Below are 8,550 nucleotides of genomic sequence, written 5' to 3'. Positions count from 1 at the left end.
AAGCAGGGAAACACTGCAAGACATTGGCCTAAGTAAAGACTTCCTGGATAAGAGTCGAGAAGCACAAGCAATAAAGACAAAAAATAGGCAAATGGAATTACATCAAGCTAAGAAGCTTTTGCATAGCAAAGGAAATACTCAACAAAGTAAACAGGGAACCAACAGAATTGGAGAAAATATTTGCAAACTATTTACCTGATAAAGTGTTAATATACAGAATAGATAAAGAGCTCAAGAAACTCAACAACAACAAAACAAACAATCCAGTTAAGAAGTGGATTCAAGTGTTTCAAGGAAGAAACATAAATGGCCAAAAAACACATGAAAAGATGCTCAGGCTCATTGGCCATCAGAGAAATGCTAATTCAAACTGCAATGAGGTTTCACCTCACCCCTGTTGATATGGCTATCATCCAAAAATCAAAAAATAACAAATGCTACTAAGGATGTAGAGAAACAGGTAACCTAAAATACTGTTGGTGGGAATGTAAAACAGCACAACCATTATGGAAGACATTGTGGAGATTGCTCAGAAACTTGAAAATAGATCTACATGACCCAGCCATCCACTTTTGGGAATTTATCCAAATGAAATGAAATCAGCATATGAAAGATTTATTTATAACCATATGTTTATTGCAGACCAATTCACAATAGCTAAGATAGCTAAGATATGGAATCAACCCAGATGTCCATCAACTGATTACTAGATAAGAAAATGTGGTGTATGTACACTATGGAATACTAGTAAGCCATAAAGAAGAATGAAGTCCTGTCTTTCACAATGAAATGGTTGAAATTGTAGAACTGGTGCCATATTGAATGCATGCACAGCAGGCAGATGCTTTACCAACTACATCGCAACACCAGTGCCTACAATCAATTTCTGTTTTTTTTTTTTTAATTATTTATCTGATGGGTGCAGAAAAAGAATGGGAGGATAAAGTAAAATCGCACAACAGCCAAGACCACGCTAGGCTGAAGACAGAAGCCAAGAATTCAATCTGGGTCTCCCATATGAGTTATAGGAACCCAACTACTTAAGCTATCCTTTATATCATAGGTTGCATATCAGCAGGAATCTGGAGCCAAGACTCAATCAGAGTACTCTGATATTGGATGCACATTTATTAACCAGTGTCTTAACTAAATGCTAAACACCAACACTGAGATATAATTTCTAGCACATCAATTGAAAGATCAAACAATTGGTCATTTGCTGTTTTGGAACAGGACATGAAGGGAAGGAAGAATTATCCTTTCTTCTTGATGTAGCTAGCTGGTCTCATAGGAGAGTGGTCTGCTTGGGAAGTGGGCTGGGGGCTGAGTGTTTGTATGCATGTTCCTTGTCTGAACACACTGTGCAGTTTTGAGTAGTTGGTATAGTCATAGAAGGAGGACCTGCTGGTACCCTGTAGCATTCAGAGACTGTGAGCTGTGTTTTCAGTATCAGGAGGTTTCAGAACTGGACTACAGCATGGCTACATTAGCTGTTAAATACGCTTCCAAATTAAGCCAAAAATCTCCATGAGTGAAGTGTTCATAGTTCCAAACAAATAACAAAGAATTCAGCTACAACCCATTAATAGATGGGGACCTTGATCTATACTATGGGGCTTTGCAAACTCTCTTCATGGTCTCTGAAGATTCTAGTCATGAGCACATAGTTAGTAAAATACTGAAATAGGACTAAACTCTGATTTTTTTAATGCATATTCTACTACATCAGTAGTTCTATAGGGACTCACAAAGTGATACCTTTAGGTACAGAGTTACCCATTCTACTCCTACAAAATGTTTTCCATCATCACATTTCCAACTCTAAATGTGTAGGATGTTTTTTCACAATAATCAATTCACCAGCTCTCCAGACACAAAGTGGGTGTCATTCAATTCAATACAACTCAATTCAGTAACATTCCATTCCATCCCTACACTATCTACCTGCAGTTGCTTCATAACCCAAAAGTTAAAGGGCTCAGTCCTGAAGATGTCTATTGCTTCAGGGACTATTAAGAATTCCTGGGCCTCCTCACACTTCTGACCAACTGACTCTAAATCAGGAGTTGCCTCTCATTTCAGTTCATGTTCAATAATTTACCAGAATGCCTCAGAGATCTTAGGGAAAGGCTTTACTTGGTATTGAAATTACTGGTTTATTGTAAATATACAATATGGAAAGAGATACATGTATCAAGCTGTGGGGCAGGGGGAAGGAGCACAGTTTGTGTGCCCTCTATAGGTACATTGCCCTCTCAGCACCTTCATGTGCTCAGCAACCATTGAGGTTTTTCTTTATACCTTTTGTTTAGGGATTTGTGGAGGGTCCATTATGCAGTCACAATTGATTAAATAATTGGCCAGTAGTGATTATCTTTGTCTACAGCATCTCTTCTCTCCTAGAGGGCGGAGGAGTGGCTGGGAATGTGGATTAGAGATGGTCTGAGAGTGTCCACCAAGAGTTCATGTGCTGCAAGTGTGGTACTCAGTATGGGAGTGTTTAAAGCATGGGTACTTTAATAGAACAGAATAGAAACTCCAGAAATCAATCTAAGCAACCACAGTCAACTTATATTTGACCAAAGAGCTAAAACCAATCCCTGGGCAAGGACAGTATCTTCAACAAATGGTGCTGGGAAAACTGGATTTCCCCACACAGAATATGAAGCAAGACCCCTACCTTATACCTTATAGAAAAATTCACTCAAAATGGATTAAAGATCTGAATCTATGACCTGACACCATCAAATCATTAGAGAACATTGGGAAAACCCAGCAAAACATTGGCACAGGCAAAGATTTCTTGGAAAATATCCCAGAGTCACAGGCAATCAAAGCTAAAATTAACAAATGAGATTACATCAAATTGAGAAGTTTCTGTACTGCAAAAGAAACACTCAAGAAAATGAAGAGGCAACTGACAGAATGGGAGAAACTATGCAACTGATAAAGGATTAATAACCAGAATTTACAAAGAGATCAAGAAATTCCACAACAACGGAATAAACAACCCAGTTAAGAAATGGGCAAAGGACTAAAACATTTTTCAAAGGAGGAAATCCAAATGGCCAACAGACACATGAAAAATGGTCATGATCACTAGCCATCAGGAAAATGCAAATCAAAACTACAATGAGGTTTCACCTCACCTCAGTTAGAATGGCTTTCATCCAGAAACCAACAAACAATAAATGCTGGTGAGGATGTGGGGAAAAAGGTACCCTAATCCACTGTTGGTGAGAATGTAAACTGGTAAAGCCACTGTGGAAGACAATATGGAGATACTTCAAAAGTTTGAATATTGGTATAGGATATGACCCAGACATCCTACTCCTGGGAATTTACCAAAGAGAAACGAAATCAGTAAGTAAAAGAATTTTATCTACACCCCCATGTTTATTGCAACTCAATTCACAATAGCTAAGACATGGAATCAACCCAAATGCCCATCAACCAAAGACTGAATAAAGAAATTATCGGATATAGACATTATATAATACTACACAGTATTAAAAAATTGAAATCTGGTCATTTACAACAAAATAGATGAATCTGGAAAACATCACACTCAGTGAAATAAGCCAGTCTCAGTTGTATTATGAGAGTTAACTGTAAAACTAGTTCTCAAATAGTTTTTATTTTGTGTGGGTGTGTGTGCAAATTGTTGAAATCTTTACTTAGTATAGAGTTGGACTTCCATATTCAAAGTTCATTGAAAATGTATCTTAATGGAGAATGGAACTGGGAAGGGGAGAGGGTGGAAGAGGAGGGGTGGAAGTGTGGGTGGGAAGGAGGGTATGGTGGGAAGAATAACTATATTCCTAAAGTTGTGCTTATGAAATTTGTATTCCTTAGAAAATTAATTAATTGATTAAAAAAATAAAGTCATGGGAATTTTAAGAGGCAGGGCCTAGGGTAACAAGGTCATGGCAGCACTGCCCCAGAAGCGATGAATATTGGTAACTCGGATGAATTCCTTCTCAAGAGAGGAAGTTGTTATAAAGTGAGACTACTTCTTGCCACCCCTTGCATTTTGCCCCTTTTATGTGGCCACTTCTGTTTCTACTTCTCTGCTGCATTATGATGCTTCCTGAGCTTCCTCACCAGGATGATGTTGCCATGCTCTTGGCGCTCCCGAACTTCCAGGTAAATAAATCTCTTCTTTATAAAGTACCCAGACTCAGCTATTTTGTTACAACAACACAAACCTGGCAAATATGAGGGGTCTTCAAAAGAACTCACATAAAATATGTATTATGCTAAAACTATATTAAATGTTTTGCACCAAAATAAACTTATCTTTTAATTCCATTTTCCATAAACTATTTTAATACCCTTGTACATTCACCATTCACACAGTCAGCTCCTTTGATGACCAGCCCCTATCCTGAAGCTGTCCACTGGACTCACCTATCAGTTATCTAATCGGAACACAGAAGACACTCATCACTTTTAGATTACCAGGGTTTTAGAAGCTATGTGCCAGGAACTGGGAAAAAAACAAATACATATTTCTTACTCTATCACAACCCCCACATGGTCTTACATAGCAGGTTAAGGGCTGAGACTCTATAATTTTTTAATGTTTAGTCTCCAGCTGAGTGAACAAATACATTTCAGGTCCAGTACATACCCCAAACTGCCTCTGCCACAAATATCTAATAGTCCCTAATTTCAGAGAGCTCTTTTCTAGTGAAAAACAATGTGGAAAATCCACGAAAGTGTTTGTTGAGTAGAAGGAAATAAATATACCTAAATTAATAACAATGTCTGGGGAGCTTTAAGTTTCATCTCCATGCTTCCTTCCTTCTTTCAAAAAATTAAGAGTCATATACTCACAAATACCTAAAGTGTAGTCAATAAAACATTGAAATTAAGTCATTTAATTATCTTGATTATTATTTTAAATATTGGACATATTTATGCTTCTTTGGCACAAGATAATACTTTCTGTTATTTAAGTTTTCTCAGGGGTGGGGGGCGGTGCTGTGGCGCAGTGGATTAACACCCTGGCCTGAACTGCTGGTATCCCTAATAGGTGCCGGTTCGAGTCCCGGCTGCTCCTCTTCTGATCCAGCTCTCTGCTATGGCCTGGGATAGCAGTAGAAGATGGTTCAAGTCCTTGGGCCCCTGCACCCACGTGAGAGAGCAGAAGAAGCTCTGGGCTCCTGGCTTCGGATAGGCACTGCTCCAGCCATTGCGGCCATCTGGGGAGTGAACCAGCAGATGGAAAACCTTTCTCTGTGTCTCTACCTCTCTCTATAACTCTGTGTTTCAAATAAATAAAATAAATCTGTTAAAAAAAAGTAGATTTAATTGCTACAAAAACATGTAAATTGGATTCAGGGACAATGTTACATTTATCTTTTTCTCTGAAACACAATTTTGCATGGACATTGATATTTCATGTTATCATTGTAAGCCTACTGACATGGTCAAAAAACACGTGACAATGGCCAGTTATGGTACAGCATGTTAAGCCACTGCTTGGGATGTCCATACCCCCTCAGAGAGCCAGATGGAGTCCTTGCTACTTTGATGCTGATCAAGCTTCCTGTCAGTCAGCCTGAGAAACACCAGCTATTAGCTCAAGTACTGGTGTTCTTGCTACACACATGGGGGATGTGGATGAAGTTCCTTGCTCCTGGTTTCAGCCTGGCCCTGCTCTGCCTTTTGTGGCCACATGGGTAGTGAACCAATGATGGAAGTTCTCTTTCTTCCTTCCAAATAAATAAATCAAAAAAAAAAAAAAAAGGAAGGAAGGAAGGAAAGAAGGAAGGAAGGAAGGAAGGAAGGAAGGAAGGAAGGAAGGAAGGAAGGAAGGAAGGAACCCTATCTTTTGCAACAAAATGGATGCGACTGGAAACCATTATACGTAGCAAAATAAACCAGTCTCAAAAAGACAAATACCATATGCTTTCCCTGATCTGTTGTAACTAATAGAGTACCTAAAACATAATCTATAGGAGTGAAATTGACATTTTGAGATTCAGTGATTGTTTACAGCTCTTGTCTCTTCTGTTGAGGAACAGTGTTTTTTTTCTTCTTCTTAGTATTTGTTGAACTCATTAGTTAGTGTAGGGTTAATCTTATGGATATAAAGTAAACTAAAAGTAGATCATTGTAAAAATTGAGAAGGCATACACAGGAAGGAGGAGGAAGGGTGAAAGTATGGGTGGCAGGGAGAGTAGGGTGGAAAGTATCACTATGTTCCTAAATCTGTATGTATGAAATACAGGAAATTTGTATACCTTAAGCAAAAAAATAAAAAATAAACATAAAATAATAAAATCTCTTCAGGGGATAGAAAAGAGAACCAAATGAGAACACTTTAAAAATATTAACTGGAGGAGCCGGCTATATGGTGTACCTGGTAAAGCTGCTGCCTGCAGTGCTGACATCTCACATGGATGGTGGTTCAAGTCCTGGCTGCTCCACTTCTGATACAGTTCTCTGATACATCCTGAAAAACCAGTGAGGGATGGCCCAAGTTCTTGAGCCTCTGCACCCACATGGCAAACTTGGAAGAAGCTCCTGGCTCCTGCCTTCTGATCTGCCCAGCTCTGGCTGTTGTGGCCTTTGGGGGAGTGAACCTCCCTCTCTGTCTCTGCCTTTGTGTAACTCTGCCTTTCAAATAAATAAATAAATCTTTTAAAAATTAACTGGAAAAAGCCCATTTTCCAGGAATTGTCTAAGTTATTTTCTTTCAAATAAATAGACTGAAAAAAAAAAACAAACAAAAACCATATGACAATATAACCTACATAGTCAAATGTTTCATACTGATACAAACATAAAATATCCAGGACAGGTACAATTATAATATTTACAGATTTATCCCTCTAAATGCTTTCTAAAATTAAATTAATTTTAGCAGCTCAAGAAATGATGCCTGCTGATGACTGTCTCTCCAGAACATATCACCTTTCAATGTGGAAAAGAAATTATGAGAGGGAATGGAGTCAGAGACCTACACCATGGTGGGCCAATTCGTGCCACAAATAATCAAGCTCTCCATGCTCAGGTGACTTACTCCATCATCACTGTAACATCACTCATTCATGCCTTTATGGTGGGCCAAATTGGTGAAAGCTTTTAAAAAAGAGGAAATACTTTGAATTGATTTAGTTAGTTAATTATTGTCTAGAGACCCTAGCATTTCAAATAATGTCTTGTACAGTTTAATCCATTGGCCTGAATGCTCTGTCATCACATGACAAGATTTATATTAAATGAATTAACATAAAGTTGATTAATACTTTTCCATTATAAGATGATTCATAGGAGAACATAAGCAACATTTTCTTTTAAGTCTGTTAGCTATGTAGGACTTGTAGAACTTGATGAATAGCCTTTAAAAAGCATTAAATTAAGTTGTCACCCTCATATTGCTATTACTTTCTTATAAAAGAAAAAATACATAATGAACAGAAAAGAAATTACTATAAATAATTTTAACTTAGTAAAATCAGATTGTTGACCTAATTCTCCCTTTTTGGAGTACTGCATGCTTAGGAAACATACTATGATCCTATTTTCAGATTTATAAATTATTCATTGTTCCAGAAAACATTAGTTAAAGGGACCATATAATGGGTGACATAACCTCCTTAAATATTTGGACATAATTTGTGGCTAAATGTCAGAAGAAATTCCTCTTAACTGTGAACCTTCTCACTGATTAAATCAAGTAGAGACATTATTCTAGGCAGAATCATGGTACTGAAGTCTAGGAGTGTATGTGGGCCTGGGCTCCCATTCGACCACTTCAGGCATCTCTGGGAGCAGTTAGACGTGGTCATTGCCCATCATTACCCCCATGCTCAGCAGCTGGCAGCTGCTCCCAGATGCCTCATGAGAAAGAGTTTCTTAACAGAGCTTTCCTCTCCCAGCAACCTGTGCATATTGGAGTGCTTGCCATCTGTAGGATCCTGTCTGTAGATGTACCTAATACATCAGCAGAAACCAGGGTTCCTTGAAGAAAGCATTGAGATGAGACTCATAAAGACAAATGAGCAGCTACTGTTGGAAATGCTAAATTGCATTGGGAAAAATGCTAGGTTGGCTGTGAATGTCTGAGCTGACTGTTTGCCTTCCCACCTCACTCTCAGGGGCCCTTACTCTACTTTGAGGCTGGTATTGGAATCATCCGCGTTATGGGGGCTGAAAAAAAAAAAAACATACGCTACATCCCAGATTGCCTGTATCTATTTGGATTTCATTTGATTCCACAAAAATATTATTCAGCAATTACCAAGTGCAAATTCCCTGCTGAGAACAGTCTCAGTTTCAAATGTGTTGCCACATTGTCCCATTAAAATATAAAGATGTACCATAATTTACTCTCCTTTATGGCTTAAGTTGTCTCAGTCCCAGAAGCAGCACATATACCTTTTATCAAACCAGGAGCTTCAGTTTGGGATTGAGAAATGATGGTCACTATTACTGGATGGGAACAGCAAACAAAAGGTCAAAATAAAAAAAAAGAACTAAAAGTAATAGGGCTGCCCTCCCTGGGCTTTGATTTTCCTCCTAGTATTTCAATGTTGT

The 8,550-nt window shown here is 38.3% G+C and overlaps 1 pseudogene; it reads left to right on the top strand.

Moving 5' to 3' along the window:
- The first annotated feature begins 4,080 nt into the window (after positions 1-4,080).
- LOC103348058 (epithelial cell-transforming sequence 2 oncogene-like pseudogene) overlaps positions 4,081-8,550 on the top strand; it is a 60,151-nt pseudogene continuing 55,681 nt past the window's right edge.

This window comes from Oryctolagus cuniculus, chromosome 6 (assembly GCF_964237555.1).
Source record: "Oryctolagus cuniculus chromosome 6, mOryCun1.1, whole genome shotgun sequence".
In the NCBI taxonomy this organism is placed as follows: domain Eukaryota; kingdom Metazoa; phylum Chordata; class Mammalia; order Lagomorpha; family Leporidae; genus Oryctolagus; species Oryctolagus cuniculus.
The sequence above is the reverse complement of the archived record's forward strand: the minus strand, read 5'-3'. Positions and strand labels throughout refer to the sequence as shown.